The sequence below is a fragment of the Perca flavescens genome, chromosome 15, assembly GCF_004354835.1.
Source record: "Perca flavescens isolate YP-PL-M2 chromosome 15, PFLA_1.0, whole genome shotgun sequence".
Classification (NCBI taxonomy): domain Eukaryota; kingdom Metazoa; phylum Chordata; class Actinopteri; order Perciformes; family Percidae; genus Perca; species Perca flavescens.
In genome coordinates, this window is record NC_041345.1 from 20,067,901 (window position 1) to 20,090,384 (window position 22,484).

General features: G+C 40.8%; 1 protein-coding gene across 1 annotated transcript in view; it reads right to left on the reverse strand.

Annotated features, from left to right (window-relative positions):
* The window catches only part of LOC114568978 (speckle-type POZ protein), a 98,691-nt gene that overhangs the window by 55,111 nt on the left and 21,096 nt on the right, over positions 1-22,484 (reverse strand). The window contains 1 exon segment of the mRNA XM_075447448.1: positions 16,950-17,085. The gene's annotated coding sequence lies outside the window, so the exon portion shown is untranslated.

The following is a 22,484-nucleotide window of genomic DNA, read 5'->3' on the forward strand; positions in this document are numbered from 1 at the left end:
TCTTTATCCCTTCCGCTTGTCTAATCTCCTCTGATCCTTCTCTTATCACAGAGTGTGTTGGACATCATGTATGCACTCAGTCAATGCCTTTATAGACAAACAGGTCTCAGCTTTTATAGACTAACGCATGATGCAAAATTAGATATCTGATCCAAGAATAGAAAACAAATGAACCTGACAGTGGCTTACTAATGACGGTACCGTATGCAACATAAAACACATTTATGTCATTTCAGTTATCTCTGAAATACTGAGCACAATGTGTCAAGTAAAACATGTTTTCGTACATCCCAAAAAATGTATAAACACAAAAATATAGTATGTATACTAGGGCTGGGTATCGTTTAAAAAATGACGATGTCAGTACCCTTAAAGGGATACCAATAGAGTACCTCACTTGATTTTTCTACTCTATTCGATACCCATTATGTGAATGGCAAAGGTACAATGGCAGCACTGCTCCTCCCCATCCAAATTATCTTTTGAAAGTTTTCACATTATTAAAATAACTGTAATTATTAAAAATAACTGCACAAAACTGTAAATTGAAGTATTATTTGGGACCAATCACACCTCACATTAAATTGAAGAATGCTTGCAGTGATTGGCTGCGAGCAAAACCATAAAAAAGTCATTTTTTTCTAGATCTGGGTACAAAAAGGATCGGATACAGGTAACGTTTGACTGGAGAAGTTTCGATACTATTGGTACTGGGTTATTTCGGTCAATACCTTCAACGTATTGAGTACCGATTTCCCAACACTAATGTATTCTCACAGAATGTTGTCTATAGAGTAGAACAAAGGGTCCTAATGAATATTTGTTGGGACAAACTTGCCAGAGGAGCTTTATAAACCATCAATAACTACAACACACTCTGAATCCAGCCTGATATTGTCCTGATTTCCTAAGATATAAGAACTTATTGTGATGACATTTCACACAGAAATACAGCATTATGCAAAAAAAATCGATTCAATGTTCAGTCATGACAGGATAAGAATTCCAAATATAAAGGTTGGGACCATGTCAGACTTTGGTCAACAAACCTCCTTCTCATGTTGTTTCCATTTTAATTATGGTTTGAAATCATCACAAGACAGCTTGTTCTGGCACAGGAATGTTGCCTTAGGTAAAACTGATTTCATCCCCCCCCCCAGATTCATATAAAGGTTCATTTCAGCGAGGGACAATTTCATCTTCCCTTCACCCTCCCCCCCTTTCACTCCAGTGCTTTGTCCAGAATCACTCCCTATTTGCTACCCAGTGTACTAAACTTACATTCAGCCATCTAATTTGAGAGTCTGAATTCTATGTCTAACATTTAAGTACTATAAAGCCATAAAAAAAAAAAATCCCTCAGTGGAACACAAAATGTATATTTTAATGGGTCGCTGCTGCTCCTAAGAGGACAATGGTGATAAAATAACGATGCATGATTAGTGTCAAAAATCTCATAACAGATTAAAGTATTGAATGTTTAAAATGTTTAATATATAGAGAATAGTGGATGAGTAAATAAGTGAGCAATTTCGGAAACCAGTGGGGTTTTACTCGCTTTTTTTCCCTCCATTTCCTCCCTTCTTTCCAACAATTATAATGATGAACTTTGCCGGCAGCAGTACAAGTCACAGAATTTGTGAGATGTCATCTTATATAGAGTGTGTGCCAGAGAAAAAGAGTGCTGTGGGCAAACCTGGTGTGGATCTCCATTAAGGTAACTGTTTTAGGCCAAAACTGGCATTTTTCCACACAACAGCCCCTCTTCACCCCAGGGGACAATATTCCTGCTTCTTACCAGATGTCACATCTAATCTCTCTCTCACATCTGAGACCATTCAGCAGTTACCGCTGAAGCAGGGAACCGCTGCACAGGGTCATCGAAAGCAGTGGTCCTGGGTCATCGTTTGTTGAGACTGTCCTCCCAAGAAAAATGACAGAATCACTTGTTTCAGCAAATGCACCAAAACAACATCATGTTAATGTTCAAGTGCCCAATATGCTACAATATGTAACATGCAATTAGGGGTTTCCATCAGCTCTATGGAGGTGAATAAATTGGCTTCCTACTTGAGACACAGATTACAGATCAACAACAAAGGTTTGTAGTCTTCAGAAACCCAGAAATACAAGGCAGGATGTTATTCTCCTCTGCTGTCTACTGATGTGAGGCCGGATTTCATAACACCCAAAGATGGAAACAAAGACAAACAACAAGTAATAATGTGATTCACACTACAACAATTTTATATTCAATTGTTAAAGGCATCTATCACATTATTTATTTATTATTATAACACAGTTTGTCAACCAAGAAAGACATTTTATCAGAGGGGGTTTCATGCTTTTTCTCGTTCAGTGGAGACACAGAATTCCCATATATTCACTTATACTGTATGGAACCCGGGGCAGAGTCTCACAGACTGTTGAGGCGATTTGGAGACAGGGAGACAGGTACACACGGTGCTCTCTGTCTTATTGCACTGCTGTTGCTCTTTTCAGTGAAAGGAAGTGGAAAGGTAGCTGCACTAATAAGTTCAGTTCTATCCATCGGTTGCACTTGGTACGACAAGGGTTACTCCTTTGTGTGCCCCAACGTCACTCTGCCTCCTAATTACCACATTTACACACACATACACTTGCACACACATGCTCACGTTCATTTATATTCAGGGAGAATTTTAAATGCTCTCTATTAAATTCATAAAAGATGGATCGTCATTTAAAACCCAAAGTGATCTCCTCACCTTTTATACATTGTTATCTATACATTAAAGAGCACATACATTATACAGTGAGGGCTGAAAATGAGCTGTCTCACTCTGAAAAGTGTCAAACCACAGCCTTGATAATAAAAAGGGAAATACCAGTACTACTAAGCAGAGAAAAATATTGCTGCTCAGATGAACCATTACAAGTAAAAGGAAACTTTTAAAATAGAATCATCAGCAAAACCAGTCTCAAGCAAAACAGATTGAATTTCACAAATAATTCAGATGAATGAGCATGAGCCTGTACTTGTTGCTCACAATGTTTCTCACATCGTTGCTAATTATGCATATTTATAAAGTAGAAGTATATCCCATTTGCATGGCATACAGTATGTTAATATGGTTTCAATGACACTGCTATGAATGTGACTTTCTCTTTAGGAGATACATGACATTAAAAATGCTAAATGTTTCAATATTTACATATAATTTTCAGGTGACATTTTCAATATTCACTCCTTGAAGAACCCTGGTTGAGATAGTGGTGGGTGTTGAGTGCTTGCAGTCAGACGTCTGTTTAGATACTGGCACCTAAATGCCAACCTCTATCCTTGCAGTACTGAAGTGGAAAAGACAGCAGCCACAAGCTGATGCCAGGCAACTGTGAATGTGTCTTATCGTCCGTATTAATCAGTCAGCAGTCGGATTTGAGATCAGTTCATTACCTGCACACAGGGGCTTACAGAAAAAGCCAGCATGAAGGAATCAAATCCGAACTCCCACGACATTATTAAGATAACACCTTCAAAATAACTGCTGGTGTTAGTGAAGGTGACAAAACCCTGTATGTCATCCTCCAAATCCAAGCTTTCCTAATCTATGTGAAGGTTACATGTGTTCCCCGCAATATTCTTTGCAGCGCTGAGCCTTTTGGAGGGTCATTAGATGGTGCCTGGTGCCGTGGTCGGTTCTGAAAGCAGGAAATGCCAAGCAGATAAAGCTGCTAGACTACCACAAACACAAACACACACACACACACACACACACACACACACACACACACACACACACAGTGGCATTTCAGATCTCTGCAGTGAATCTGGGACTGTGACCAACAGTTATGCTCGGAATCCAAGCCTTCCTAATTTATCTCGCTCTCTTTCTCAAAGAGCACTCCTGCCACTATACCAAAGTTCCAGCACTAAACCTCATCTTCTCTGCCTATTCTGCAATTGGAAATGACCATGTTAACTATTCAACACGTTTCATCTTTTGACTAAATGGCCCTCACATCAGGCTGCCTTTGGTGGCCACCACCTCTGAGATTATCACTCTCTAATGAAGTCGTTTGAGTCAGGCAGGCACATTCCAAACTCTGAACGGCAAGTCAAAATCACCGGGGAGACTTTCTCTGCTCCAGCAGATGTCAAGATGATGGCAACAACGGACAGTGATGGACGGAGGGACAGAGGCAGAAAAACATAGAAAGAGCGAAGTGAAAAAACACAACAGTGGGGAGCAAGACAACATTTATCTTAGAGCATGTTAAATATATAAATACATAACGATAATAGGAGATTGTAATAGAGGAAAAGTAGGAAAAAAATGGATCAAGCTAAAATTAAAAGCTGAAGGAACCTGCCTTTTCCTTACTGTGATATATCTAAACAGACAGGTTTTTTTTGTCCACAGAGTATGACCAATGAGAAAAAGAGTAAGAAAAAAACAAAGAAGCAGGAACGTTCTGACAGACAGAAACTGAGAAAGCAAGGCAAACAAGTAAGACAGATGTCCAAACAAATCACAGTCCAGTCGCTGTAACTTTGGATAAGCAAGATGGACTTGTCTTGAAGAAGTTACTGAAGTAACCAAAAGAGGCATTTTCTTCAGAGTAATTTAAAGAATTTCCAAATGCCAATGTTTCTATGTAGAGTTCACTGTCAGACGCCATCATCCATTTGATTATACCCATAAAGCTTTGCATTTCAGAATAATTTCCTGTTGTTGATATTTACTCCCAAAGAGCTGCACTGTATTACAATTTAAATAATGTGAAGAGCCGCAGTTTTAAGACATGCTGGTGTGGTCATTTGTTGGCATTACGTTATCTACAGTAAAAATGTTTCAGAGATGTTATTAAGAGATAGGTGGGGAAGGAAGAAAAACAGACAGTGAGGGAGCAAAGGATATCCAATAAGAGACAAGGAAGAAAAGAAAAAAATTCCAGCTGAGCAATAAACAAGCATGAAACAGTCCAGTCCTGTGGTACAGCTATATTGTACACTGTAAAAAAAAATTTGTTGACTCAACTTAAAAATATGTGTAACCTGGTTGCCTTGAAATTATAAGTTGATTGGAAATCAGATATTAAGTTGGCACAAAGAGGCTATTCAGTTCTCTCAACTTAATGTTGCAAGTTCACTGTACTAATAACATGTTCAGTCAACTAAGGTTTATTTGTAAACACAACATTCAATTTAGTGGATCCAACTTCTAATTATGCATTATATGAACTAATGATTGTGTGGAGTCAACTCCAATCTACATCAATTCAACAACTTTATGTAGTGGGGCTAATGTGCATTTTCAAGTTGTCTTGACTAAGCTTTGTATTTGTGTTGACTTTATTATGTGTGTTGTATTAACATATCAAGTAAGTTGACTCGGTTGCCTTGAAAATCTAAGTTCTACCAACTTTTTTTTTAAAGTTTACACAACACAAGAATGTGAGTCAAGATTAACAAAAACATTTATTCCACACATTCAAGTGTTTCATACAATATAAAACAATGGTAAGACACAGCATCAACATTTTTTTTCCTTATCCACTCTGTTAAATATCTATCTGCCTTTTTCTGCCATTACAAATCATAAGCCTTACTGTTACTGTGTGTGTGTGTGTGTGTGTGTGAGAGAGACTGTGTGTGTAAGGAGTGAGTGAGTGTGTGAGACAGAGAGTGTGTGTAAGGAGTGAGTGTGAGACAGAGAGTAAGTGTGTAAGACAGAGAGTGAGTGAGTGTGTAAGACAGAGAGTGATGTGTATGAGACAGTGTGAGGAGTGAATGTGTGTGAGACAGTGAGTGTGTGTGAGACAGAGTGAGTGAATGTGCAACAGAGAGTGAGTGTATGAGACAGAGAGAAAGTGAGTGCGACAGAGTGAGTGAGACTGAGTGAGTGTGTGTGTGAGACAGAGTGAGTGTGTGCAACAGAGTGAGTGAGACAGAGAGGAGTGAGTGCGACAGAGTGAGCGAGACAGAGAGAGAGAGTGTGTGAGACAGAGAGGAGTGAGACAGAGTGATTGTGTGTGTGAGACAGTGAGGAGGAGTGTGTTTGAGACAGAGTGAGTGTGTGCGACAGAGTGAGTGTGACATAGAGTGATTGTGTGTGTGAGACAGAGTGAGTGTGTGTGAGAGAGTGAGTGAGAGACAGAGTGAGTGAGACAGAGTGAATGAGTGTGTGAGTGAATGAGTGTGGGAGACAGAGAGGAGTGAGACAGGGAGGAGTGTTTGTGTGAGTGAGTGAGACAGAGTGAGTGTTTGTGTGAGGAGTGAGTGTGAGACAGAGAGAGTGAGTGAGACAGAGTGAGTGCGACAGAGTGAGCGAGACAGAGAGTGAGTGTGTTTGTGTGAGACAGAGTGAGTGTGACAGAGTGATTGTGTGTGTGAGACAGAGTGAGCTAATGTGTGTGAGACAGAGTGAGTGAAAGAGACAGAGAGTGAGTAAGACAGAGTGAGTGAGTGTGTGAGACAAGAGAGTGAGTGAGAAAGAGAGTGAGTGTTTGTGTGAGTGAGTGTGTGTGAGACAGAAAATGAGTGAGACAGTGAGTGAGTGAGACAGAGAGTGAGTGTTTGTGTGAGTGAGTGTGTGAGACAGTGAGACAGCGAATGAGTGTTTGTGTGGAGGAGTGTGAAACAGAGTGAGTGTTTGTGTGAGTGTGTGAGACAGAGTGTGTGTGTATGAGACAGTGTGAGTGAGTGTGTGAGACAGAGTGAGTGTGTAAGACAGAGAGTGAATGTGTGTGAGACAGTAAGTGTGTGAGACAGAGTGAGTGAATGTGCAATAGAGAGTGAGTGAGTGTATGAGACAGAGAGTGAGTGAGAGTGTGTGAGAAAGAGTGAGTGTGTGTGAGACAGAGTGAGTGAAACAGAGTGAGTGTGTGAGACAAGAGAGTGAGTAAGACAGAGAGTGAGTGTTTGTGTGAGTGAGTGTGAGACAGAGTGAGTGAGTGTGAGTGAGACAGAGTGAGTGTTTGTGTGAGTGAGACAGAGAATGAGTGTTTGTGTGAGTGTGTGAGACAGAGTAAGTGTTTGTGTGAGTGAGTGTGTGAGACAGAGTGAGTGAGACAGAGTGAGTGTTTGTGTGAGGGAGTGAGACAGAGAGTGAGTGTTTGTGTGGGAGTGAGTGAGACAGATTGAGTGAGACAGAGAGTGAGTGTTTGTGTGAGTGTGTGAGACAGAGTGAGTGAGACAGAGAGTGAGTGTTTGTGTGAGTGACTGTGAGACAGAGAGTGAGTGAGTGTGTGCGACAGAGTGAGTGAGACAGAGAGTGAGTGAGTGCGACAGAGTGAGCGAGACAGAGAGTGAGTGTGTGTGAGACAGTGAGTGAGACAGACAGAGAGTGAGTGAAACAGAGTGAGTGTGTGAGACAAGAGAGTGAGTGAGACAGAGAGTGAGTGTTTGTGTGTGAGACAGACAGTGAGTGTTTGTGTGAGTGAGACAGAGAGTGAGTGAGTGTAAGTGAGACAGAGTGAGTGTTTGTGTGAGTGAGACAGAGAGTGAGTGTTTGTGTGAGTGTGTGAGACAGAGTAAGTGTGTGAGTGAGTGTGTGAGACAGAGTGAGTTTGTGTGAGTGAGTGAGACAGAGAGTGAGTGTTTGTGTGAGTGAGTGTGTGCGACAGAGTGAGTGAGACAGAGAGTGAGTGAGTGCAACAGAGTGAGCGAGACAGAGAGTGAGTGAGTGTGTGTGTGTGTGTGTGAGACAGAGTGAGTGTGTGAGACAGAGTGAGTGAGACAGACAGAGAGTGAGTGTGACAGAGAGTGATTGTGTGTGTGAGACAGACAGTGAGTGAGTGTGTGTGAGACAGAGTGAGTGAGAGAGACAGAGTGAGTGAGACAGAGTGAGTGTGTGAGACGACAGAGTGAGTGTTTATGTGAGTGAGTGTGTGAGACAGAGTGAGTGTTTGTGTGAGTGAGTGTGTGAGACAGAGTGAGTGAGACAGAGAGTGAGTGTTTGTGTGGAGGAGTGTGAGACAGAGAGGGAGTGAATGAGTGAGTGAGAGAGCCAGTGTGTGGGAGATAGCCTGAGTGTGCAAGGTGGTGGCAAAATAAGAGAACATATACAGTCACATATGTCAACTATAGAGGCAATAAAAACAGCATATTTTGAGAGACAGAGCAAAACAACTCTCAGGACTTCTAGTCCACCTTAGCATTGACAGCTAATATTTACATAACTGTGTGCAACATGATAATTTAACAAGACTATTTGAGGTAGTACAACCAAAAGGCAATAATTTTCTCCTTTTCATCCCACAAACAACTGACCTTACAAGTTTTTAAAAGACACACTTAAAAAAAAAGGAACAGTAACTCCATGACAACTATGTAGCCAAGATAACGGGTGGCACTTTTGAGAAATATAAAAACAGCTATGACTGTCTAGTCCATCTGTCCATCAGCCGCACAGAGACCGGAGTCCATTAACTTGAAGAGCAAAGGTCTCCACCAATGTTCATTATCACCTTTTGTATTACCTTGAACATGTACTTGAGCCCTTTTGGGTAATGGATGTTGAAGACGTGAGAGCAGACCCATCAGCAGGGCGAATGCGTTGGGCACATCCTTCAGGTCCCAAGAACGATATGCTTCTCCAGAATCAGTGCAATATCAATCATCTCCTTGGGGACAGGGCGTTGAGGATCCTCCTCTGTAACCACCAAGATTCCTACGCTTCATTCCTTTCACTGCCTCACTCTCTTCGTTTGGCTAATGACACAACAAAGTAATAAGAATAGATTGCAAATCAGCATTATTTCTTCAACAGATGAAAATTCAAGATGCATAGCAAACTTGGGTATGAAAATGTCTGATGCAAACTAATGTAAACCTATGTAAATGGAAGAAATTCAAATACATTACAATGTCAAATTAATTGAGCAAGGAATCCTGTCACTGCAACTTTGAACAATTCACTTGTTCTCCATTTAAGCAGATGTCTTTCCAGGTCTAGATTTTTATAACAAGACATATTTTCTAGATATCCTATAACTACAGGATCATGACTTCATTTGGATCAAAAAGATTGAGATTAGCAAGTGATATGGATTCCAGAGTGGCATTGATTCCTCACATACCTTACAAATCTTGAAGAATTGGAGGGATCCTCTTTCTGGAAATGGGCCAGGCCAAGGAGAACAACTGCTCTCTCTCTCTCTTTAGTTCTGGACAATAGAAGAGGGATACAGACCAGAAAGGACATCAGTGCTTCATAAATAATAAAAAAAAAAAAAAAATGTACACAACTTTGTATATGCAGGGAAAGGGCAAGTAGTTCCATTGAATCCATGCTGAACTTTGTAATGCCTTATTACTTTGCGTTGATTTGTTGAGGAAAAACTACAAAACTTACAGTTCCACTGCATCAGTCATGACACTGAATTAATCTTCGGTCAGTTGATTCTGAAGAAAGAAATAGAAACAAAAATACTGCATTAGTGTGGCTTAAAATACAAACAAATAGCATAGGTGTGTTGTCAGACAAGCTTGTTATTTCATGAAATGTAATGCAATTTAAGGACTATGCCCTATGTTGGAAGGCTATTTTATACCAATCAAAAATAATGCATTGGTCAGCCCTTTCCCTAGTGTACTAAAGCCTACATCTATCCAAAGAAAACAAAGCAAGTCAGTCTGATAACCCTCACTTCAACACACACACACACACACACACACACACACACACACACACACACACACACACACACACACACACACACACACACGGTAGCGTGAGTAATGAATATTTCAGTTCAGATTGAGAACTATAAATAGTTCACTTCTTCAATATTATTATTATTGATAATATTCACGTTAACGTTTCACTTCATTTAGTTATTAAAATGACGGTTGGGGAAGAGGATATGAGAGACTATAAATCTTTAGCCAAAATTCTAAGTATTACTTAGGTAGCTCCCTCCGCCGTCCCGCTGTCTCTCCTACCTACCCGGCCCCGCACCCCTCCTTCTAGCTACCTGCCTGATCAGTGCTGCTGCAGATGAGGAGAAAGCAGAGGGGGGGCTGCTCCTCAGTCACAGACTGTTTTGGCGGACACAACAGAGAAATACCTTGCCTGCTCGCCGGACAATACTGGCGTCTTTTCAACAGAAAGTCGCCAGATTTGTGGCTAGTCGCTTTAAGTGAAAAACGGGGGTTTGAAAAGTCGCTAAATCTAGAGCAAAAGTGGGCGCACAATTCATGATAAAAAAAATAGTATCTTGCTTGTTTAAACTAGTTAACGTGTTTCAACGTCATAGCTCATTTGCCACATCTGACCATATGCAAAAGATACGTTATCAGAACATGTTCGGACAAGCGTGCCTAAATTAAACCACCTCAGCCTGCATATTTAGCCATGACAGAAATTCAAAAGAAAACAACATTTCCCCATGCATGCCTTCATCCATAGATATACAGCCTTCATCAAACAAACCAGCTAGCTAGTCAACATAAGGGCTAACTAACTTAACTAACATTCAGAGGATTAGTTCGTTACTTGCATAACTTAGTTGAAGGCAAGTTCAGAATTTCTCCACATAATCATTACATAGCTAGCTAGCTACTACTAGCTAATTAATGAGCAATGTTTGTTCTTTTCCCGTAATTCTCTCTCTCTCTCACTCACACACACACACACACACACACACACACACACACACACCTAACATATCACTTAGCTAGCTAAGTTTTTTAAACTAAGGGCTTGCACGTTATACTGTAGGTTTGAATGGTCAGTTCACAGTATTTCGTTAAAAACTTTAGCTTAGTAAAAACAAAACTCAAACTATACTGAAATATTAGACCATAGAAAAAGTTAAAAGTTTACTTACGCCAACGGTCAGCTCGTTTCTCGCGCTCGGTCCTTCAATGGAGGAGACGTTGACTAACGTGGTCTGCCGCTCTGCGCATGTGCAAAAGGACGTAGCGTGGTGAACCCTGGGTGAACTTCAACTTACATTTGAGAAGACAAGCATGACTCAGTTGTGTCAACTGTGCATTAGAATTTCTGAGCAAAACACAGATATGTGTGTTATCTTAACAAAAGTATTGAAAAGTTTTGAGTTGAAAGTTGACTTGACCCCAAAACAGAAGTTGAGACAACAAAAAGGGGAAATAATTTTTTACAGTGTAGTGGTCTTTAAATGTGCTGTAGGTAGGATTGGTAAGATCCAGGACTTAGCCAAAGAATTTGAACATATCGACAACTTCTCAGTCCCTCCCCCCCTTTCTGCTAAAGCCCAAAACGGTCTTGTAAGCCCCTCCCCCCATAAGGGAGAATAAACGTGTGTGCATGAGCAGTGATTGACACGCAGTTAGCCGCGTGTCATCCCCCCCCACCAAGTCTATGGCAGCACCTTTGGGGATAAGCGGTAATTGCAGGTGTGTTTTTGGATCTTACTTCCCAGACATCGCAACGCTGAGTTGAAGCGTGAGTCTGTGAGTTGAAGAGTCTAGTCTGTTGCGTTAGCTTCGCCTACCCTCTCTGGTGGACCAACCATTGCTGGGTGATGCAAAACGCATCACTAATTGGGCACCGCTTGTGATTTTTCCCAGGAATGTCACCACAGACACTTTCGCAAAACTTAGATAGATATAAAGTGTATAGTACATTTCAAGCTTGAAAAACTGAAATACTCTACAAGGGTCTCTGTGCAAGCAATATTTTTTAGAGTCTGGAAGCCCTTCCTCTCTTACTTCGAACAAATGATTGTATCCATCAGTAAGCATAGATTCCCTGAACCCCCCCCCCGCCCCCCCCCCCCCTTTTTTCTTTCTTTTTTTTCTTGATTTTCTGTGATGTGTGTTGTCTTATTTCATCATGTGGTATTATATGTATGTTAATCTGTTTGTATGTAGAGCTGAGTGTATAGAGCATAGTGGTTTTTCACTGAGGTGTTAATTACTATGATTTGTGTTGTGATATGTAAATAAGTATGTTGGAAAATTCAATAAAAAGATTTAAAATAATAATCATTGGGCTATTGGGCATAGGCTCAAACACAGTGTTTTAGCTGCACAGAGCATTACAGTTAAAGTTTGATATGAGGAGACTAAGCATATGCTGACTGAAAAATATAATTCTGGCTCAAATAACCAAAAATAATAATGGACGTAGCTTTATTATTGGATATTACTTGTAAAAGAAAAAACTTTAATATCATGCTTTCCTTAAGCTACAAATGTGCGAACTTTTACTGATGAACCAACAGTTTGGAGAACTCTATTTAAACATGATCTCCAAAAAATCAGACAGGCACACTGAGCAAACTAATTTGCCTCCAAGTATGGCACTGGATAAGAAGTGACGGTCCAATAGTGTCCTTGAGTGACCACAATTTACTGCACGACTGGAAGCCAACAGTGGCAGTCTGCAGTGTCATGAGAAAAACAACACAAAGACAGACTGCAACAACATAAAAGGAAGGAAAAATTAAGCAAACAAGTAAGCGAGAAAGACGTAAAATGAAGATACAGTAGAAATAAAGCAAGACATGTGTGGTCCCATCGAAAGGGTCCTACGGGAGGAAAAATATGAATAAAACACAAATCATTGACCAGCTCTGCCACACTTAACAAGGAGCTCAGAGAGACAAGGTATAAGTGGAGGGAGCCGCAGGGTTGCCGCAGCAACTGAAATTAGAACCTGGGATATCAAGAGAAATGAAAATGTGTGGGACGACCCAGGTGAGAGACACAGCGAGGGGAACAGAGACGGAAAAATAACAGAGTTGCCTCCATTCCTGTGAGCACCGCTTACACAACAACGCGAAAAATACCAAATGTCACCAATGTCAAATTTTAAAAAGAAATGGCAGCAGCACATTCAACATACAGTAATACATAAAAAAACCATACATGCTCTCCTGCGGTGTGACATCATCTAAATAGAATTAAAAACACACACACACACACACACACACACACACACACACACACACACACACACACACACACACACACACACACACACACACACACACACACACACACACACACACACACACACACACACACACACACACACACGATTAATGGAGCTGTGTGAAAATTGCAGCCAAGATTGGATAACTATAGACAGTGTTTGAAATAATTCAACTTCCACTTCCAGTTATTGATTAAGTCAATTTTATTTGTATAGCCCCAAATCACAGTGAGTCTCCGAGGGTTTTTCTCAACGCCCACACCATAAAAACATCAGATCCTCACTGAAAATGAGGAAAAACTCCCTCAAAAACTCTACTTATCAGTAAACAACAGGCAATGATTTTTACAACACACTGATTAATTTGAAAGCACCCATCGCACAACAGCTGACAGGAATTTAGCTGTGAGCACTTATCAAGCACCTTTCTCAGCCTGCTTGAAGGTTGCCAAGAGGCAGATAATGCCAACTGGAGAATGGCAGTTTGTAAGGTCTGAATGTTAAAACCTAAAATGTCAATATTGGTCCTAAGGGAAAGAGTAATTAAGGCGTAAAGATCTAAAAGCCTTGTCACATATGGCTGGCCAGCTGTCACATCTGTCTGTTCATATTTATGCCAGTAACAACAACTAGACCTATACTAAAGCAGCAGCAGAGTGCATGATGGCTGAGCATTAAATGTCAGCTGACTGAGCTACCAGTAAAGGCTGACAATAGAAAACGTACCAAATGAGAAGAAACCTGGCATTTAAAAGAACACACAAGCTCCACTCCACTCATTTTAGACGTTTACTCCTGAGTGGGTTGTCTCAAAATGATCTATTCCCTATGGTTCTACTCCACACATCCCAAGTGTTCAGTGTTATGGAAGGCAGCATTGCAGAACCAACACAAGAGCACAGTATTTAAGAGGAAAGTATTAAACTGCAGAATTCCCGCAGGATGTCAGATTTTTTTTTTTTTAATCCCCATTTGGAGCAACAAGGTTGTTGGCACTCCCTCAACAACTGGAGGACATTTAGGTGCAAACTGTCAGCAAACATCTGCCCTGCTGATGTGTCAGTGAGCAAGGCACTGAGCCACTCGCCTGCTCCAGGAGAACTGTGAAATTGTCATCACAAGAATTACAGCATTGCTTGTTTGTTCCACAGTATCACTTGTGTGGCCTTTGCAAATCTTACTCAGCTTGTTTTGGTCCAAATTAGTGGACAAGTATTTGCTTTGCTGCATTCATGCATTGCCTGCTTTTATGATAACCATATACATACCAAAGCCATGCGGCAGGCAAATCAGTCCAAACAAATCCAATTGCAGTCTGTGTCCGCTATAGCTTAGCTTTGGGGACTTGCACTCTAGGCTCTTTTTGCACTGAGCTTTAACACTTCTTATCTGCTCTTTTGCAGAGTTTAGAAACATATTGAAAAAGCATTTTACTGCATCTTGAGCGCAAGTTTGCCCTTGGTTCATTTTGTTTTGCTCGGGTTTTTCAAGCATGAGTAACTGCTGGCTATCAGGTGACAACATCAGTCTCCTTATAGCCATAAAACTGCATTTCAGGGTCACTTCATGAAGGTCTAACTCCTAACATACTCCCTTGCAGTTCATTTGAGGTCCACATTTTCGGACGGCTCTGTGCAGTTATTATTAAATAACAAAGGTAATTTGAGAGCAGTGACACATTTTGTCAACTAGGGCGGATATTGCGAGGAGGGTTTGGGTGGGTTTATGATGAGCATCTTCCTACTGCGTCCTCAGTTTTCAAATGTGAAAGTGGACGATGTGTGGTTGTGCGTGGCAGGCAGCTGGCAGTAGTGACTGACAGGTCAGGTGAGCACCGTGGTCTGCTCTGGCGTGCAGATCCAGCTCCTCTGACTGATCTGAAGTGGCTTCAATTAAACGGAGCAGCCAAGTGTGAGGGAGGGGACTCTGGGGGGTGGGGTGGGGGGGACAAGCCCCAGACATGCATCTTGACAGGGGGTAAGATGAGTGGGACCCTCTGACAGGTCCTCTAATGCCCCACCAACTCCAACCTGTCTCCATTTCCTTTTAGCTAATTACTAAGTATCCATATGGAGACACGTGTCACTGTGATCTCAGCAAATTGGCTGTAACTGCAGGGTCAGCAAGGACTTTCAATTGCATATAAAAGGCACGCGCGCACACACACACACACACACACACATCTAGTCTTGCACAAAAATGAAACCCACATAATAGTTTCATCATTTTCAATACTGAAATTATTTTGAGTTTCCCGAGAGAACACAAATTAAGTAACCAGGAAATCCAATATCGCAGGCACTGCTTCACATACATCTGCAAAACCATGTTCATGTTGATTCTGCATGATGCTCTGTATGCATTACAATATAAAAAGGAAGTGATTAAAATATCCAGCATTTCTCAACAAAAAAAAACCCACACACAGATTTAATTTTCATGGATATGTGCAGCAACCCTGATGTTCGAAGACACTGCCAGAGTGAAATGCTAGTTTCACTTTAAATATGAAGGTAAATCACACTCCAAACATGTGGGAACGTGGAGAATAGATTTGAACTGTCTTAAAATGTCTCTTCATTTACCTTTAATCCAAAAAGAAAATTACCTTTGTTAAGTGTTTGATGAAACAATGAAACTGCAGAAACCTGTACACACCAGCAGGACAGTATGTCACATCAATAATGCACTATTTTATTATTTTCTCCTCTCAGCACACACACAAAATGTATGTCTTTTGGCCTCCAACGAAATAGAGGGCTATACTCTTTTCATCTAGCTTTTGCTGCTGATTTCTTGCTATGTTGCTGTTCTTGCTAGTTTTACATTACATAATTAACATGGAAAAGTTTTCGGGGGAGGCATGAAACACAAAGGGCCACATAATTTCCCCTAAAGGATAGGTTATATTGTTCATGTTTTGGCCTCTCATGTTAGCACATCCTCTATGCATCCACCCTCATTTCCCCTTCCAAAGTCCTGATCTCCTTTCTCACTTTTTAGTCTTTTATTAGAACTGTGTGCAATTTTCACTTTTAAATGACGGCTGAATACTAGTACAAACGTCTTACCCAGCTGCCATGTGTATGATCAAGTGTCTGCTGCATCCTCTGTTCTCTTGCTACTTGGTATTCTTCCACTGGTGGCCTCCTGATCTTCTGTCACCTTCAGTCTTTTTGAAGGTTTATGTTTTCTATTCAAACCATCTACCTCATTTCTCATTCTGGACCATCAATTTCGTCTTACCCACTATTTGGTTGAACGCGAGACATCTGAGAATAGGTGTATGCCTATCAAAAAGCGAAACAAAACACAGTTTGCTTAAGAAAACCTACTGAACTAAAACTTAGTAACGGATTATTATGACATGTCTGCAAAGTAGACTACCAAAGATTTTAATGCCACGTATAATTCAAAAGAACACAGCATGTCAAACAAATAAACATTTAAATTAAATTAAATGTAGACCTATTACAACATTGGTTTGTCAGCCTGGGCTGACAAATCAGTGCAGAACTAGTGATGCAACTAACAACTATTTTCTTCATTCATCGATTAGTTGTTTGGTCAATAAAATGTCAGAAATGGTGAAAAATGTTGATCAGTGTTTCCCAAAGTCCAAGATGAGGTCTTCAAATGTCTTGTGTTGTCCACAACTCAAAGAAAAAAAATATTCACGCTTATGAAACTGGAGTCAGAAAAAAAATGACTCAAACCAATTAATCGATTATCAAAATCGATTAATTTAACAGGTCACAACTAATCGTTTAATCGATTCATGTTTGCAGCTCTATGCAGAACACATGGCACCAGGAAGACAGAAATACAGCAGTTTTGTGTTGAGTTAAAACATTTTTAAGACTTTTCCAGGACCTACAGACACCATTTTAAGTCAAATGTGTCTGATACTGATATTCAACAAATGTATCATAGGCTAAAAGTGTCTCTAACACCTCCCTATTCCAGTGCACCACAGTATACTTGCCATTTCCCAATAGGTACAGACCAATACCACCTTCCCTCCCCCCATTTGGCACTCACCTAGATCAAAGTCCCTCAAACATCTGTTCCGCTTGCTGTTGCCATGACTAGCCAGCTGGACTCTGTCCGTCAGGTCTGTCTGTCAGTTGGTGTGTCAGTACTGCATGTCTGTCCAAAGCCTGAGCTTCTTGGCAAGCTGCAAACGCAAACAGCGGAAAGAATCAACAAGACTGTAGTTGTGAGAGCGAGCGTGGGTGTGAGCCAGTGCCTTATCATATTCTTGCAAGAGACTCCTTGTCAAGTTGACTGTTTGGGTGCGCATCTGTTATGTAGGAGACTTGAATGCAGAATGTTTTGAGAGTGTGTGTGTGTTGCGTGGTTGTCTGTGGGGCAAGATATTACAAAGACACGTTTTATGAAGAAGTAGTGAGGTTTTCACAGCGAGGCGGAACAAAGTGGAACAGGGGCCCTCCTTGCGTAATTACACCCAGCATTAAGCCCTAATCCAAACACAAACTGTGTCTGGACTGTATCCAAACAGCAAACTAAGCTAAGCCACAGGTGTAACCAGAGCCATAAAGGAATGCAATCTAATTTTCACGAATCACGGTGGTGCAAATAGCAATACCATTCAAAGCAGGCTTCATGCTTCTTTAATACTTCTGAGGGTATATTTACACTGACCCCAAAAAAATGGATAAAAATCTGTGTGTGTGTGTGTGTGTATATATATATATATATATATATATATATATATATATATATATATATATATATATATATATATATATATATATATATAAATAATTCACTGTATACACTGCATGTTAATGTGATGTATAAAGGCCCCACAGAAACCCATATAAGGCATAACAAAATTTTTTGGTTGTGGTTGGGGTCATGGGTTGATAGGGAATTTATTTAATTTAAAAAATTTTCTCAGTGGCAGCAAGGAATATGTAGGATTTTTTTTTTTTACAGTAGCGATGGATACTCTATTTTTTCAAAACATAGCCTACTTGTTACTACATACAGTTGTCGCTTAGTAAATTGAAAACATGGTGAGGCGTCATGTACATGCACATGTATCTGTTTTGGTCTAAAGCCCAGGACACACAGGGCCGAAAATCGGCCGTTGGACAGTCTGGCGAGGTCAGTGACTCGAATCTGTTTGGTGTGTCCCGTGCCGTCGTCAGTCTGAGGGGCTGTCGGTGTTCATTTTGGCCGACCTGACATGTTCAGTCGGCGGCAGGGCAGTCGGGACTCAACCGGAAATGGGGAGCGGAATGAGCGTGACTAGAGTCTCACAAAATCTGACGAAAATCTTTTAAACTGACCTTTGTTGAGCTGTAATGAAGACAGATTCAGCAACTGCATGGCCTATTTCTCCCTTAAAATGTTTTCAGAAACACTTTTCAGTGAACTATTTTAGTACAACATGAGACTGTATTCTGAACGAGCCACCATGACAGTCTGGCTTTGAATTTCCGGAGAAAACAAACCCATGTGACGCGTTCGTCCAATCAGCTGCCGGTTTTCATTTCTTGGGCAACAATACAGAGTAGCGCCGCCTGCTGCTATGGAGACATATTACGTTTCTCAAGTCCGTGTCGCCTCAGTGTGTTCCGAGGCAGTTTTTTGGACCTCTGGGACCCGACTGATCATTTCGACTGGCTTTTCTGCCGAGGGTCGGCCGTCTGGTTGGTGTGTGCCGGCTTTAATACATCCACAGGTTTACCAGCGGAGAGGATGGTTCGTTTAGACAGCAGCTAAGTTTACAAGAGTTTGTCCAAAATTAAAGATTTGTTGCAAACTAAGACAAACAGTTAGACTACAAACTGGCAGCTTTCATTTTAGCTTGTTTGTAAAATGTCGCTATTTGCAGAGTACAGCTGTGTTTGGTGGACAAGAGTGGACTGAAATATCAGTTTCTACATGTTTGTAGAAACAGGTAGGTGGGTATTGATAAGTATTAACTCTTTAATCATGGAGGGTTTATTGTAGGCTACTTACAGTAACGAGTGTAGCGTTAGTTCATCTGCGCCAGCGGCAGTAAATAATGTATAATCTGTATCGTTTCCAATCAGTTACATGTGCTGCGTCAAGTAACGCAAACACAGCGGCTCAGCTGTGTGTGTGTATGTGTGTGTGTGTGTGTGTGTCAATATCCCGTCTATCTTCCATAATGCAACGCTTGTATCCAAATGTGTTGTGAAGTTGTCATTAGCTTGCTGTTAGCCACCTCCATTGAGCCACAGGGACGTAACGTTAGAGCACTCTAAAGGGTGTTTACCTTTCATTTGATCGTGTTTTCTTGCTACGTTGCCATCCTCTTGAACGACATTAAACACAACATATAGTTCATGAGTGGTTTCATCTGCCCTGTTAAACATGGTGAAGCACCCCAGCAGGGTGCAGTAGCACTGTAGCTGGCCGGTGAGGGCTGCTTGAAGGCGCCATCATTCTCTCAACGCGGTGTGAAGCGTGTGTCCGCGCTATTCTTGTACATGTAGGGAACCTCGTGAATTAACCTGCAACATGTCAGCTGTTAGGAAATTCTTCAGCGTGTGTGCAGAAGATAACAAGTTTGCAATATGCAACACCTGCAAGGAAAAAGTAGGGCGTGGAGGGACGACACCAAAAACAAATTTTTTTAGTTGGATATTGGATGTGAAAAGAAGGAAATGGTTCTAACACTGCACTTTAGAGGTGTGTGAATTTCCCACACCAGAAGTAATTTATATAGTTCTATTTTATAGTGATCTATTACCTGTTAAAAAAAATTCTATATTCTGTGCAAAATGTAAAATTTTCTATTAAAGAAAAGATATAAAATAAATATTTGTGGTTAGAAAAAATGAAATCGGAATCTGCTAAAATCGGTATCGGCATCGGCCTAGAAAGTTGTAATCGGTGCATCTCTAGTCTGTAAAACCTGAAAGGTCTGCAGATTGTAACAAAATGTCTGAAGCCAAACAGCCACAGTGAAGCTCGTTGGGCTCACAGCAGCCGATCCATAAAGATGTCGGAAATTTAAGACATTTAAAGTAGAAAGAGATGGCTGATTTGAGTCAATTTCCTTTTATATCCAGCTCATAAAGTACAAAGCTGCATTTTAAATCAGGCATGAATGACTTGAAATTATGGTGATAGCTACAGAAAAGTGAGTCCCAAGTTGCCTCAGAAGTTAAATAATTTCTGACACAAACTAATACACTGACTTAAATATGGCCCAGATTTACTGAACAAAGACTTGGCTACTTTTTACACTTAGGCTCTTTGTATTCATGACCAGTATCCAAACTGCCTTTGGGCTTTTACCTCAGAGAGAGAGGAAAGGATCTACATGAATGAATGAAATATCTTAAGAGCCACATGTTTACAGATACATACCAAGGAAATGTCAATCAGATGCATAATACAGAGGTTGAGCCCTGAGAGAAATGTCAAAAAGGGAGCCTGTCTCTATGATATGTGTGTGGGCCCAACATCATCTGATCAATAGCTCGCCTGAAATGAATACGTGATCACTGACAAAGCAGGTGTTCACTCCAAACTTATAGCAAAATAGACGCAACCTGGATTAATACACCCCATTTTAAAACTCTACTTAATACCAACCTATTTTTTAGAGCTGAATCAAATAGTTTAAAGCATCAAAGCATCATTCATAACGTTGCCATTGAAATTCTAAATTAACATTCAAATGCTTTGCTAGGGTTGGGCAATAAGATATTGGAGATTGGCTGAGTACATCACCGGTTGTCTTTTTTTAGGCAATTTTTGGGGCTGTTTTGTCAGCGCTGAGCGACGGCTCTCAATCGGCTCTCCCAAAGAGACCAGCAACGACAGAGAGAGACAGCGGGGAAAAACAGCATATTTTCCCATCTAAATCAGTGAAATAAGGGTTTGTTTTGACCAAACCAGAGTTGGTAATTGTTGGAACAGTGGAAAGACTAACAAAGACTGTTTTGGTGAGTTTTTGTCGAGTTTGACTGAAGTTAGAGTTAACAAGGCTTAGTTTGGTGAAAGAGAGAAACCTCAGATTCGGAATGTGTACGGTTGTATTTTATAATAGGTGTACAAAGATTTCCCCTACATCTTTCAGATTTCAGAGACTAAACAATTAATATAATAATCATTTGTTAGTAAGCCAATGTTTTGCCAGCAATCCGATCATTTAGAACACATTCTGAATTAAGATGAAGAATAGATTCCTAATCATCATCAAGTATTTTAGGGAGGACTTTCAAATTAAAGTGGCTTTAAAATTTGTCTATATTAAGAATTGATCACGTGACTGACCTTATCTCTGGAGATTTTAACTTACAGCTTATTATTTTGGTTTTAGGGCGCACACATTTATGTTTTGATTTACTCTATCTGGTCTAATAACACAATTTTCAGCTGTAGAAGACAGCTGATGTTAGCTACCAGCAGGTGAACATAGTGGAATATTCCAGAGCTAAAGAGACACATTTTCCTCAGAGGTTGGTGGAGAAAAGATGATAATATGTAAGTGTTGTGTTCACCTTCACAAATTGTTTGTTCTGCCCCCAAGTGGATAAAAAAAAACTATTATTGCAGGTTTAAAAAATATTCTATAGTATCATGTCCTCAACTTCAAATCTCACCTTCCTTCCTCATTGTTCCACGTTTGGAAGTAAACGTTTTTATAGTTTTTGTGGGCTATAGTTTCTGTGTCCAATATACACACTGGTCAGAGGTGTGATACTGGGTTGTGACCACGGGAAATGAAGTATGACCTGGAGCTTGTAACAACCCCATCAACATTTTAGATAAGCAGGATGGGACCTGGCCTTCATGCCCTTCCTGTCTTCTCTGTCCTGTGTCGTTTCCCCTCCTGTGACTCTGGCAGTCTCAAGTGGTCATTTCGGACAGGGACAGATGACAATAGAAAATCCAACCAGTCATGCCACCAAGGCCTGACTGGTTGACCCCAGCAATGTCTGAGCAGCATGAGACAGCATGGTCCGTCTGGGGGAGAAAAAAAAAGAAAAGAAAAGGAAAATGGAGCTGCCAGACAGGGAGGTGGGAAACAAAAATACAAGAGCAGAGAAAATAGAAAGCAGAAAGATAAAGAGCTGACAAGACACACAGGCGGGAGGGGCAGGATGAAAGATAGGTCGATGTACAACAGGCTGTTGAAATAGAGTGAGAAAGACAGAGAAAGAAAAGAGTGGAACAGCAGCTCAAACAATAGTCAAAAAACAGAGGAACAAAAAAAGGAGAGTCACTAAAGGCATAGAAGACATTAAGCAGAGGGCAGTGAGGAACATGAAGAGATGGGTAGCCCAAAAAATAAAGAAAAATGTCAGACTCAATTTTTCTCTCAAAAGAGGGGAGAAATAAGGTGGAAGTAGAAAGGATTGCTCCTCTATGTCTCACCGCTCCTAAAACCTGCCCAGACTTAAAAAGACCAATCTGCAGAAAGGGACAAAACGCCAGGGGGGTTCCATCAAGCGCTTCACTACATTCAAAAAGAGCCACAGAGGAAGAATAACTGACACAATTAAGAGCATAACTGTCATCACAGCCAATCAACTCGTTGCCTCCCACACACAGGCATTGAGC